We start from the raw sequence: 12,900 nt of genomic DNA, 5'->3' as shown, positions 1-12,900 counted from the left end.
TTCCCAAGTTCCTGTTAAGGAATGATGTAAGATGTTAGCCATGTGATTTGATAAAATAAGACAATAATCTTTTCTGGCTGTCACAAACAGTGATGTTCTCTAACCTGATTCACTTCCTTGACATCTAAATAGTCTTTCTCATTGAAATCTATATTGCAGTATTAAGGTTAGGTGTTTTGTTTGATAAGGTTTTCATTTTACCTTTAGGGTCCTAGAAAGGTGATCACTTCTTGGCTTTTTGGCTATGATCAAGTGTAGGGTCCTAGAAAGGTGATGTATTGTAGAAATTATTTCCTGATTTTCTGGCTTTGATAGTTTCTTCATCTTGCCATAAGAAAGAAATATCATTTTTTATTGTAAATAGACAATATAAACACCCAAGTCTATTTAAAGAGGAGTGATGCCCCAAATGTGTTCGAGACAAACATCAAATATATATGATCTTTTAACTTCATATCTAGAGAACCTTCACAAAGTCTGAAACTCAGTGAACATCTTCCTGACAGTCTTAACAGTTTAAACATGAAAATTCCTCAAATAAAAGGTAATACTTCAAGACTATCCCCCCTGGCTGGGGATTCTCAGTCATGTTCCTCCTTATGGGACAAAGGGGCATAAACTTTGATTAGTATGGACATTGACAACAGTGCTGGCAGGTGACAGAGTCGATAGTCATCCCAGAGGGTGTGGAGGAAAGCAGACAGCCGGCCCCTCAAGCTCACCTGGCCAGGCGTCAGAGCTTGCCTACTCTGAGCACATGCCTGGCTGATGGCCTCAGAGAGATGAAGGGAATGTGAAATTTCACGGCCTAGGGAGTGTCTACATGAAAACAGGCTAAGCTAAATCCAGCCCATAAATTTGCATCAGCATCATTTACTGTTCTGACTGGGAAAATCCAAACCAAAGGTGGAGGTGGAAAGGGCTGAGGAGGAACCCCAAACTTCTGATCCAAAAGGTTGGAATCAAGGCCTGGTTAATAAATCAGGATGAGTCCTGGAGGATCCCAGAGGCCAAGACTCTATGCCTTGGAAGCTGGGAGGTAAGTGGATCCCAGATCTGGACCCAGTCACCAGGTGCCTTCACCAATATGACATGGGAGGGAAACTGGCTGCAATCACCACAGTTCATGGGTCAGGTGGCTTGTGTGTGTGTGTGTGTGTGTGTGTGTGTGTGTGTGTGTGTGTGTGTGTGTGAGGGATGTAGTGCTGGTTCTCTCTTGTTCTTAAAGGGGCGGCACCATCTGGGCAGGAAAGCACTCTTACTGATGCCACTGGGAGTGCTGGCTTGCTCTTAATTCCCAAAGCAGATGCACTTTCTTTCTTCTTTCCAGGTGGCTGCCTCCAAGCAAACTGTTCTGTTGGGGCTCAGTTTCCATCACCAAAACCACACTGAAAGACCACTACCATAACAGAGGCATATCATGCTGACTGGAAAATCCAAGATGACCAAGCTAATGCAGAGTGAAGTCAGGCAGAACTACCCAGGGGCATAGGACTTGGTGAGGTCTCTAGGGAAAATGGCGGCTTCACTAGCTTCCCCCAAAGTGACCAGGCCCAGAGAAAGTATCTCAACCTAATACCTTCTCAAGGTGTGGAGAGAAACCAGAGGGCCAATCTAGTCACTTTCAATGGGGTTAAGGGTGGTGCTATTATTAGCGCCATGGATTTTCCTGGAATACCTCCTTCTGCTGTATGTAAATGACCACCGTGTGACCTAGAAGGTTGCTCAGGGAGTATGACTGGTTAGAAAGGAGGACTCTTAAAGTTTCATCAGGGATACTTCCATCAATCCCTAAAAGCATTAGAGATATCTGTCCAACAGCCAGTAACAACGCCTTAGAACCAAAGCACCTTTTCTCTGGACAAAATTGGGCAAACTCACAAATTCTTCAGCACTGTCTCTCTTATGCCCTAGAATCTATTAAATTTTCCCCATTCTGACTTTTTGATAACAGAACAATTATTCCGATGTATCGTGCCATTAAGAATGTTACGGTCTTGTTTTGTTGTTCTAATCATCTTGACCTTCTCATGACAGACTTCCCAGCCCTGTTGGCAGCATGAGGAAAAACATCTCCTCCATAAAGTGCCTTCTACCGCCATTGGCCGTCCTCACTGAGTGTACATTTCTACTTGTTTCTGCTTCGGAGGTGAACTTCACACCTCACACAGAAATCTGCAAGCCCCAGAAGCATCTTTGAAAGCGCCGTCTATGCAAATTTCTTCATGAAGTGATTTCTGCAGGTAAAACGGTGTCACAGTGCGCTGACAAGTAAGTCATCACTGTGCTGTGGTGGCCGACGTTATTTTCACTGCATCAGAAGGTTGTGCCGTGACTCACCTTTCTTAGGATCATTAATACTGTCACCCTTTTACTTTCTGCCTACTTGTGATGCTGTCACCTGTTTTTCATTTAAATTATCAGATTGAGGCACCTGGGTGGCTCAGTAGGTTAAGCTTTCGACTTCAGCTTAGGTCATGATCTCATGGTCCATGAGTTTGAGTCCTGCATCATGCTCTGGGCCGACAGCTCAGAGTCTGGAGTCAGCTTTGGATTCTGTGTCTCCCTCTCTCTCTCTGCCCCTTCCTCACTCATTCTCTCTCTCTGTGCCTCAAAAAAAAAAAACATTAGAAAAGATTAAAATAGGCAGGGATTAATTCTGAAATACCAGAACAAACAGAATGCCCTGTCTACCATCACACAGAGATTGACCAGAGCCCCACTGGGGAGCACATGGGGCCCACATATACGTGAACCCATGATTCATCAATCCATTCAGTTGGTACTTGGGGTGTGTCTGTAAGAAACTCTGAAAGCAGGAATGCCCCAGAGGCACCATGACAGAGATGCACATACTTTTCAGAACTGATTCTTCTAGACAGAATTGCTATCCTCCACTTTACTCTAAACATGAATTTGCCTTAAAATCAGCCCAAGGAGGATTTCTGGGATATGCATATTTCCTACACCCTTGATCTTGGGGGGAAAGAAACTAAGCACTTGGAGGTCAAAATAAAATAACCTTGTTCTACAAGATAATAATAGTGCTCTGCATAATCCCGACTACACATAAAGGCTAAATGGGAGGCGTCATCCAGTCTTAAAGCCAATGGAGACTGTTCACAGAATTCCAAAATTAGGACAATTTCTTCATCAGGTTCCATTAGCATTAAACTGGGTGTTCCGCGGCAGGTCTGTACCATAAGACAGTACGGAAGAGCTGAGGTGATGTCGTGCTTTCCCTGGACAAACTCACTCCTGAGGAAGAAAAGGACAGACCCAAGTCCAGCATGCCTAGTATGCCCCACACTGACCAGTCAGAGAAGCCACTCATCTCTAGCAAAGTCCTATCATGGGTACGCTCCCTGGGCTCCATTCATAGGAAGTGAACGCCAGGAGGCAGAAGCAGTCTGTCCCTGACAAGCTAGATATATGGATACACAATTCAACCAATGTTCTTTTAGACCCCTGAGCTTTAACACGTTGGCAAACTATAGATTCCCACTGTATTAGAAAAATTAAAGGAGGGATTGCCATATCGCATGTCATGTGACATAACAAAGGCTGAAATAATGAGGGAATTATATGAAAAACGTCATTTAGATAAAATATGGGTTGAGAGTAGTCAAAAGAAAGGATGGCATGTCCTAGTTAAAATCTAAAAGTGTACATTCTGGGGCCAGAACAGAGTGCTAGTTTTGTCTGTAAAGAGTATACGGAAGTCTAAAAAGACTGGCAAATATATTTGAAGGAAAACACCAACCTTGGCCTCATGTGGGGGAGAATCTGGGCACGTATGACCATCTAGAAAACAGCTCAGGTGGACCTGTCTTTGAGAGACTGAGGCAGCAGGCTGGTCGTGTATGAGAGCTGATGGCCCGAAAAGGTCTCACCTGGTTTTGCTGGCAGCAGTTGGCTTTCCCTGGATGTGAGCCATCCCTTTAGCAGACTGACAGACATGGGGGACTCCTGCTTGTCTAGGGACAAACCCCACCCCTATCCATCCTTCCCATCATCAGTGACCTCAAGTGACACTCTGTACAGGAGGAGCTTAGAGGCAACAGTCTAGATACAAAGAGATGGTTTGGGGTTCTCATATTGAAATATCTTTGGTGCCCCCTCCCCCCACATTGTCAGCTTATTTGGCTTGACAGTTTTTAAGTTTTTAAAAAATATTTATTTATTTTAAGAGAGAAAGAGAGAGAATCCCAACAGGTTCTGCATTGTCAGCACAGAGTCCAATGCATGAACCATGGGATCATGACCTGAACCAAAATTGGGAGAGATGGACGCATACTGACTGAGCCACCCAGACGACCCTGGCTTGGCATATTTTGATTGGGAGGCAGTTTCTTGATTCTCTGCAGCTAAATACCACAAGAAATAGGCTGCTAATCAGAGTTAAATGTGTCGGTTTGTTGTGACAAAGACCGCAGGCCTTGGAGGACCTTGGAGCTTCTCAGTAAGAGGAGCTTGTGAAAGGCTTTGGGTTTGCATGTCACTTGGGACATGTAATTAAGAAACTGCATGTAATTCTTCTCTGGCTGAGTGAAGTCAGAATGCAGAAGTGATTCCGTGATTGGATCTCTCTGTGTCTTACCTAGGAGGTGAGGTGGCAGAGGCTAATGTTTGGTCATTTTCTGTGGTTTGAGAAGCATTCTTATTTTTTCATGTGCATTTTTGTCCGTGTGTTCAGACATGACAGCAGAAGAATGTTGTTTTCTTTTCCTCCACCATGGTCACTCACCTTTTCTGGTGCCAGTGTTTTGTGAAATTGTTTATGTTCAGTAGGAGAGCCTCCTGTGTTCACTGATAAAAACCCACCAGTTTCAAGGTGCTTTTTTTTTCAATCGTTAACATTTATTCGTTTTTGAGAGAGAGAAAGAGCACGAGTGGGGGAGGGGCAGAGAGAGAGGGAGACACAGAATCTAAAGCAGCTCTAGGCTCTGAGCTGTCAGCACAGAGCCCGACGTGGGGCTCAGACTCACAAGTGGTGAGATCATGACCTGAGCCAAAGTTGGACACTTAACTGACTGAGCCACCCAGGCCCCCCTCAAGATGCTTTTTCATATCTCAAGTTTATAGTGACTATGGAAGGGCCAAAGTTTTTGCAAACCACCCATGAGAACTCTACGTTTTGATTTCTGAGCAACTTATTATACCATATGGCACTATATTCTCCTTCATCTCAGATAGCAACAACACCAACAATAGAAGGAGGAGGAGGAGGAAGAGGAGGGTAAGTAATGAAAATGAGAATGGCTATTAATTCACACACTGGGAGATGCCAATGGCACCATCTCCATACGCACTTTTCTCGGCTGTTCCAGAACTTCCCTTTTGCTGCCCATCAGCAAAGTCCCTTACAAGCATATAGCCAACAGTACCAGGTTCTAAAATCACAGACACTGGGAGTCAAGGTGTTAGGCTCCTGAAAGCAGGAGAGAATTAGGGAGAAAGTGGTATTTAAGGACCTCTTCCTCACTATCCTTTCTCACAAAGGAAGGGCTTCTCATCAATTTCCAGTACCCAAGAACCAGCTCTAGACATGGCACCTGGTGAACCACTGCCCCCTTTCTGCAAAGTGCATGTTTACGTGAGAAATTAGGCTCTCCTCAGCCTATCCTTGCAGATTGATAGCTTCATTCTCCGAGAGGGAAAACATCTGTCTGCACAAGTAAATAAAATGGTGCCAGTTTCCAGAAGCAGCATGGTGCACAGCAGGCTGGAGGAAGTTTACAAATCATTAGATTTGTTTACTGTATAAAAATATGCAATTAATTCACACTAATTGATCTGAAAAGGAACATTAGTGAGAATTTATTTATGATGTTCAGCTTAAAACCATTTCCCAAAGGAGAAAAATGATATTTGAAATGCTCAGGAACCATGAACTAGGCACACCTATAATTTTGTATCTCGAGAGTCCAGGCACACCCTTCCATGCCTCTTACTCTGTTTGTTTTTCTCTCCTGGGGAGTCCTAGTGCTTCCCAGGCCTTCTGGATTTGGGGCAGTTGTCTGGATGTGCCTTTTGCACCACCATGAAGTGCCCCTAAAGTATCCTGGGAGTATTCCCGACAACTCGGCCCCTCCATAAATTTCCCTCTACTCAACACAAGCTCAACTGTTGGTGATTGATCCCCAGTCTAACCTTTGTTGCTTTTGCATTTCTCTTTCCCAGAATGCCCAGGGGGTCCTGCCTATTCAAGATTGTCAGGTGTGTGTCCGACTGTCCTCTGACACCTCTTTAGTGGATGCGCCCCATGCTCCTGGCACACATAATGTCCATCACCTCCTTACAAGGCAATGCTCTTGGTGCTTCTTTGCTTTGCACGTACTGTTTCAGCGGTCTGGGGGGCCCTGTGCCCTTTCTCCTTACAACATCCTAATAACTCCCAAAGACCCAGGTTGAATTCCACCCGCTCTGTGAAGTCTTCCATAAGTTTCTTAGGGTCCTCAGCTTCTGCCTCATGGCAACATTAAGGGTTTCTGTGAGAGCACTGACCACATTTACTGTGATTACTTACACGCTTGTCTCTGACAAACCACATACAATCTCTCTCTGCTCAATGGGAAGGCACACAGCGTTCAAAATTTTACCTGAAATAAGTTCTGCCCAAAATCGTCTACAGCAAATATGGTGTGTATGTACCTCCTCTTGTCATAATTTGTTAAGCTCCCCCCTCTTAGACATTCCAAAATTCCAATGGTTTTCCTTTATTCTCTTTCATTTTATTTTCGTCATGTTTTTTCATTTTGTCTCAGATTTCAAAGAAGCCTCATCTTTTTATTCTCTCTCTCTCACAAACTAAAATATTTTAGAAGTGAATCAGAAAACAAAAGACCTACAAATCCAAGGCGGAGCCAGCACAGCAGGTATAAAAAGATCTTCAAAGTTTGAAAGGGGAATGGGAGGTTATTTATATTCTAGTGTGTCAGCTCACAGAATTTATTTCTTACCAGCAGTAATTTTGGATGAGACAGAAGCCCCATGCGAGCTGAACAGGCCAGGAAACGTTACTGAACTTTGGAAATCCATCTTCAGTATACCCATCCCACCTTTCGTCAGTCTTCACATTTAAGAAAGAGGGGGGCATACCAGATATCAGATCCCAAGTTTTTGTGAAAGATCAGAGATTGGGTTACAAAGATTAGAAGAGAAAAAAAAAAATCCAAAATCTCCTTTCCTTAAGCTAACATGTTTGTCATTTCCAAACATCTGGAAGAGGGCATCTAAACTTTGGCACCATTGAGATTGGGGCTGGATAATTCCCTGTTGTGTGGTTGTCCTGTGCATCATAGGTATTTAGTGGCATCACTGACCACTACCGTCCAGATGCCAGTGACACCCAAATTGTGAAAATAACGTGTGCCCTGGGGCGCAAAACACCCCTGGCTAAGAATGGCTATTCTAGAACACAATTCCCAAACTCTGTGCCACAGATCTTTTTACTCTTCAGGAACTATCAGGATTCCCAAGGCCTATCTTTAATTATTTAGTGAAACACAGTGACATTTGTCTGAAACCATGGTACCTTCTAGTCTGTGGTCGTTCACAATCTTAATATTAAATTGTTATATTACTTTTGATGTCATCCCACATTTGTGAATTTGGATTCACAGAAAAAAAAAAAGCAAACACTGGGGCCCCTGGGAGACCCAGTCGGTTAAGCATCTGATTTTGTTTGGTTCAGGTCATGATCTTGAGGTGCGTGAATTCGAGCCCTGGGTTGAGCTCTGTGCTGACAGCTCAGAGCCTGGAGCCTGCTTGGGATTCTGCATCTCCCTGCCTCTCTCTCTTTCTCCCCTCCCCGACTTATGCTCGATCTCTGTCTCTCTTTCTCTCTCAAAAATTAATAAACATTTAAAAACTTAAAAATAAATAAAAATAAAAACCAAGCACTGAGTAAAAATCAATGTGGAACAGGCAGCATCCAATATAATTCCAAGGATTAAGAATTTGTTCAATGCCCGGTAGGTGCTAACTAATCAGGATTTAAAAGCTCACAAAGTTGTTTAGATTTAAGTACATAATTAGCTGAACTGTAGGCATTTCTTTTGGCCTAGGAGTCCTGATGCACAAGTAGCTGAGATGCTAAATGGACCATAAACCAAAAGAGTTTGGAATCTCTGCGTCAGTGCAGAAAGTTTTGGCTCTTCCTAACAGAGAGCAAGTAATCATTGCATGTGCAAATTTTCTTTCAAATTATGGTTGGTATAAAACAAGAAAAACACAATTGTTTTTATGAGAAATATTTGAGGGAGCTTGGATACAAGCAGGTACCATGATTATTTTTCCCAATGCATATGAAGACAAGTTGACAAATCTTGGAATTATGATCAAGACTGAGAACATTTTGTAGTTTGCAAAACTACTATAATTGATAATCTCTTTTATCTTCACTAAGTAATGCACACAATATTATAGAGACCTNNTGGCCCATAATCTCCCTTGTGCCCAAAAGAGACATTTAATATTTATCTTAGGTTTTTTTTTCTTTCTTCCTTTTTTTCTTCCTTCCTTCCTTCCTTCCTTCCTTCCTTCCTTCCTTCCTTCCTTCCTTCCTTCCTTCCTTCCTTCCTCTTTCTTTCTTTCTTTCTTTCTTTCTTTCTTTCTTTCTTTCTTTCTTTCTTTCTTTCTTTCTTTCTTCTTTTCTTTTTTTAAGTAGGCTCCACACCCAAGGTGGGGCTTGAAGTCATGACTCTGAGATCAAGAGTTGTATGTTCTATTGGCGAACCAGTCAGATATCCTTGGTTTGAGATCCAATGAGATATTTTTATAGTATATAGAGGCAACCTTCCTTTGAAAGGGAAATAACTGAGGCATAAATTAGCAGAGTACTGTTGGCTTCAGGGAAAAGGTGGTGGAAAGAAAGTATTTGAGAAAGATGAGAAAAGAGAGAAGACCTGACAACTGAGAGGGGAAAAGTAATATCATAGATACCTGGTAAGTTAAAAAAGACGACATTTAATTGCAGTTAGAAAAGACAGTGCTGGCTCAATACAACGAGTGGTGGAATGGAAAAGAAAAGGGTGTAAGAAAATGCTAGAAAATATTTGCATGCATCAAAGAAGAAAGAATTAAAAAGAAGCCAAATATAGTTGGAGACTAAGTTTCCATATCCTTGCTGAGCTGAATTTGATGCAATGCTGCACTGACAGTAAGGAATCCAATGTGGAACAAGACAAATAATGCATGAAACCCAACCAACCAGCTATGATAGATCATATTTCCAAAGATGGCAGAAACATGTCTCCATTCCCATGTGCTCTTGTATAATGTTATCTTGCAACTCTTCATGCAGAGATAAAGGCAAATTCTCCTCCCTTTGAATCTAGCTAATCTCTGGTTAATTTGAACAATACAAGGTGGTATAAATAATATTCTGGGACTTCTGGGCTCAGAAATGGAATATTCCTGGAAGCATCTGCTTTTGTATTCTAGGGGAAGCCAAACTATGTAAGACTTTGACTAATCCAAGATGGCCATACTGGGAGATGACCAACATGGTCACATGAAGACACCATGTGGGGCAGTACAGAGAGTTGGACCCACAATCCCAGCTGAGTACCCAGCCAACAGCCAGGAGTAAGCCATATAAGTGAGGCCATTTTGGAAATGGAACTTCCAGCCCTACTTTGGACACCTACCTGATGCCTTGTGGGAAGGATTTGAGTTGTCCCTGCTGATGTCCCTGGCCAAACTGCCAAATTTTGATGTTTTCAGCCACTAAGTTTCACAAGGTGCAATTTGAGGTTTTCTAACCTCAACAGACTATGTCTACAGAGATGTCTATTCAGAGTAATTGGCCCAATTCACTGGTCTCTTGCCTCTTTCACTTGATTTACTTCACGGAGCCCCAAGAGACTTTCTCTAAATCTGTCAGGGTCCTGGCAAGAAAAGAGGAGACACTCCAGAGATTTTAAACAAGGGCAATTCAATATAGGGACTTATCCATGACAGAAGAGTGAGAAGTCAAGTGAAAGGTAATTAAGGGTGATGGTAAACACGTGAGTGTGGGGGCTGATAGAGTAATGGGGACGGGGGCATTTCTGGAGCCCAGCAGCTAGAACCACATATTTATAGGGACTGCCTCATGGAAATTGGGACCATGGAAAGTGAGGCTGATCAGCAGGCACTGGAGCCACAGGAAGAAGCTTTCTTCTATCCCTCCCTCTCTTTTCTCTAAGTCCCCCTTATTTTCACTACACGGGCTCATGACTGCAGTGACTCTTTGCTGAGTTGAACCACAAATCTGAATGGCACACATCCTGTTGCCATTTGTGCAGAACTACCCATCCCTGAGAAAAGAGAAGGTCTTTTATTTGTTTATTGTGAGAGACAGAGAGAGAAAATGAGAGAGAGAAAGGGCACACGCATCAGTGGGGGAGGCGAAGAAAGAGAGGGAAAGAGAAAATACCAAGCAAGCTCTGAGCGCTGTTAGTGAGGAGCTCGACTTGGGGCCCGATCTCACAAGCCCTGAGATCATGACCTGAGCCGGAAATCAAGAGTCAGATGCTTAACAGGCTGAGCCACCCAGGCGCCCCTGAGACAAGTGAAGTTCTGATACAGGTTGATAATTACATGTTAGACCTTCTCACCCTGAAGCTCAGTCCACATACAGATTCACTTGTGTTGGACATAACTGCTGGCCACCCTGCCCAGGCATGTATGAAATGCATCGTAAACGTGCTGAGCTCGGCAAGCCCGAGAGACTTGCTGGGGTTGCGAGTAGAAGTGCTCTTATAAGGGAGAGCCTCACTCTGTACCATCACAGCTGAGGGGATCTAAACAATAAGGATTCTTTTTATTTTTTAAATGTAACACTATTTATTTTACTTCAGAAACATTTCAGCATTCTTAACGTACAAAAAAATAACAGAATGTTGCAAATTGAGTTTAGGACAGAAAGTTCTTGAACTTTCATTGATGTAGTGGCTCTTCACTTTGCTGACAATGAAGAGTTCTACAGTTTGTTTCAAAACAGTTTATTTATTTATTTATTTTTTTAAAAATAGTTTATTGTCAAGTTGGCTTCTNCCTATGCATCAGCACTCCTGTATCCCTCGGGTAAATTCCTAGCAGTGCTATTGCTGGGTCCTAGGGGAATTCTATTCAAAACAAACAGTTTAAAACTACCGCACTTAACTAAAAGAGATCCAAATACTTCTCATGCCAGCTGACCTCCTACCCCCACCTTGTCCACAGCTAAGAATGGCAGCAGAATGCTAGGTCACTATATACAGAGACAAGACAACCTGAAGCTAAACGGATGCCCACTGCTGTGTCCACAGGCCCAGCCTCACAGTGCACGCCCTGAGATACAGCCCTCCAAAAGGGGCTTCCCCCACAGCCTCAAGGCAAGGAGCATCAAGACTTTGTCTCGGTTGCTCTGTCCTTTTTACAAACTATACATATGTAAAGTTGAGAACTCAAGATTTGTAGCCAATAACCATAGAGTTAACACCACCTTACAAACTCAAAAAGGAAATGCCAGAAACATCTTTACATGCCTTGTCGCCCCAACAGCAAAGTGCACAGAGTGAGGAGAATACAGGAGCCTTTTCATTTTAAAAATGTTTGGAAATCTGTACAACTTTGGTATGGCTTCAGGGTGCTCCGGACACCCATGGCCGCTTCATGTAAACCACTAACAATTTCTAGAGCACTTTGAAGAGGCTACAATATGACCATGACCCAACTGTGTCATTAAACCTAACGAGGGCAATAGACATGTCTCAAATAAGAGAGGTGTCAATGATGGTGCTCCCTACTCTAAGGTACTCACAAGGAGACATATAAACAGGTTTTTTTTTTTTTAAATTCATCTTCCTCCTTCTCCTCCTCTTCTTCCTCCTCCTCTTCTTCATCTTCTTCTTCCACCTTTTCCCGGGTAACTTTTGCAGGACGCTTTGCACCATCAAACTTTCCTTTAGACTTATAGTCAGCAACATCCTTCTCATACTTCTTCAGTTTCGCTGCCTCGTTGTTGTAAGGCTGCTTTTCGCTGTCACTTAAGTTATTCCACATCTCACCCAGCTTCTTTGCCACATCTCCAATAGAGATACCAGCATTTGTAGACTTGATCTTGGGGCGGAATTCCAAACAGAACAGAAAGAATCCAGGCGGTGATTTTTTGGGGACATTAGGATCCTTCTTCTTCTTGCCTCCCTTAGCTGGTCCATAATCCTTCATTTCCCGATCATAGCGCACTTTATCTGCCTTTGCCATTTCATCAAATTAGACTTCCCTTTCCCAGACATTGTCTTCCACCTCTCAGAGAACTTCTTGGAAAATTCTACAGAGTTGACAGGGACTTCTGGGTTTTTCTTCTTATGCTCCTCTCTGCACGTCTACACAAAGAAGACATAAGCAGACATCTTGCCCTTTGGCTTCTTGGGATCACCTTTAGCCATCCTGACTGTATTGTTCACTGGTCTGGGCAACGCAGGGCACAACGTGAGGCTCAGCACTCTCCAGCCTCACTCTAGCTGTCTCCATGAGAGCCGTCTCAGATAAGGATTCTTAAAACCACTCATTTATTCTTAATTTTCTCAACTTTTCCTCACCGGCTCTCTCCTCTGAAACCTCCCCAGAAACCTCACATGTCTTCTTGGATTGCCCTCTTTTAAATGCTCTTTTTTTAGGGCACCTGGGGGGCTCAGCCAGTTAAGCACCCCACTCTTAATTTCAGCTCAAGTCATGATGTCACAACTCATGAACCCAAGCCCAGCAAGGGGCTCTGCACTGTCAGTGCGGAGCCTGCTTGAGATTCTGTCTTTCCCTCTCTTTCTGCCTCTCTTCCACTCGCTCTATTTCTCTCTCAAAAAAAACTTGTAAAAAATATTCTTTTTCAATCAATTGAACCCCAAGAGGTAGATGTTTTCTTGACTGTGA

General features: G+C 43.2%; 1 pseudogene; it reads right to left on the bottom strand.

Annotated features, from left to right (window-relative positions):
• Positions 1-1,651: 1,651 nt before the first annotated feature.
• Positions 1,652-12,467, bottom strand: LOC144219442 (high mobility group protein B3 pseudogene; annotated as a pseudogene).
• Between the last annotated feature and the right edge of the window lie 433 nt (positions 12,468-12,900).

This window comes from Crocuta crocuta, unplaced genomic scaffold, assembly GCF_008692635.1.
Source record: "Crocuta crocuta isolate KB4526 unplaced genomic scaffold, BGI_CrCroc_1.0 scaffold89, whole genome shotgun sequence".
NCBI lineage: Eukaryota > Metazoa > Chordata > Mammalia > Carnivora > Hyaenidae > Crocuta > Crocuta crocuta.
This window is presented reverse-complemented; position numbering and strand designations above follow the sequence as displayed.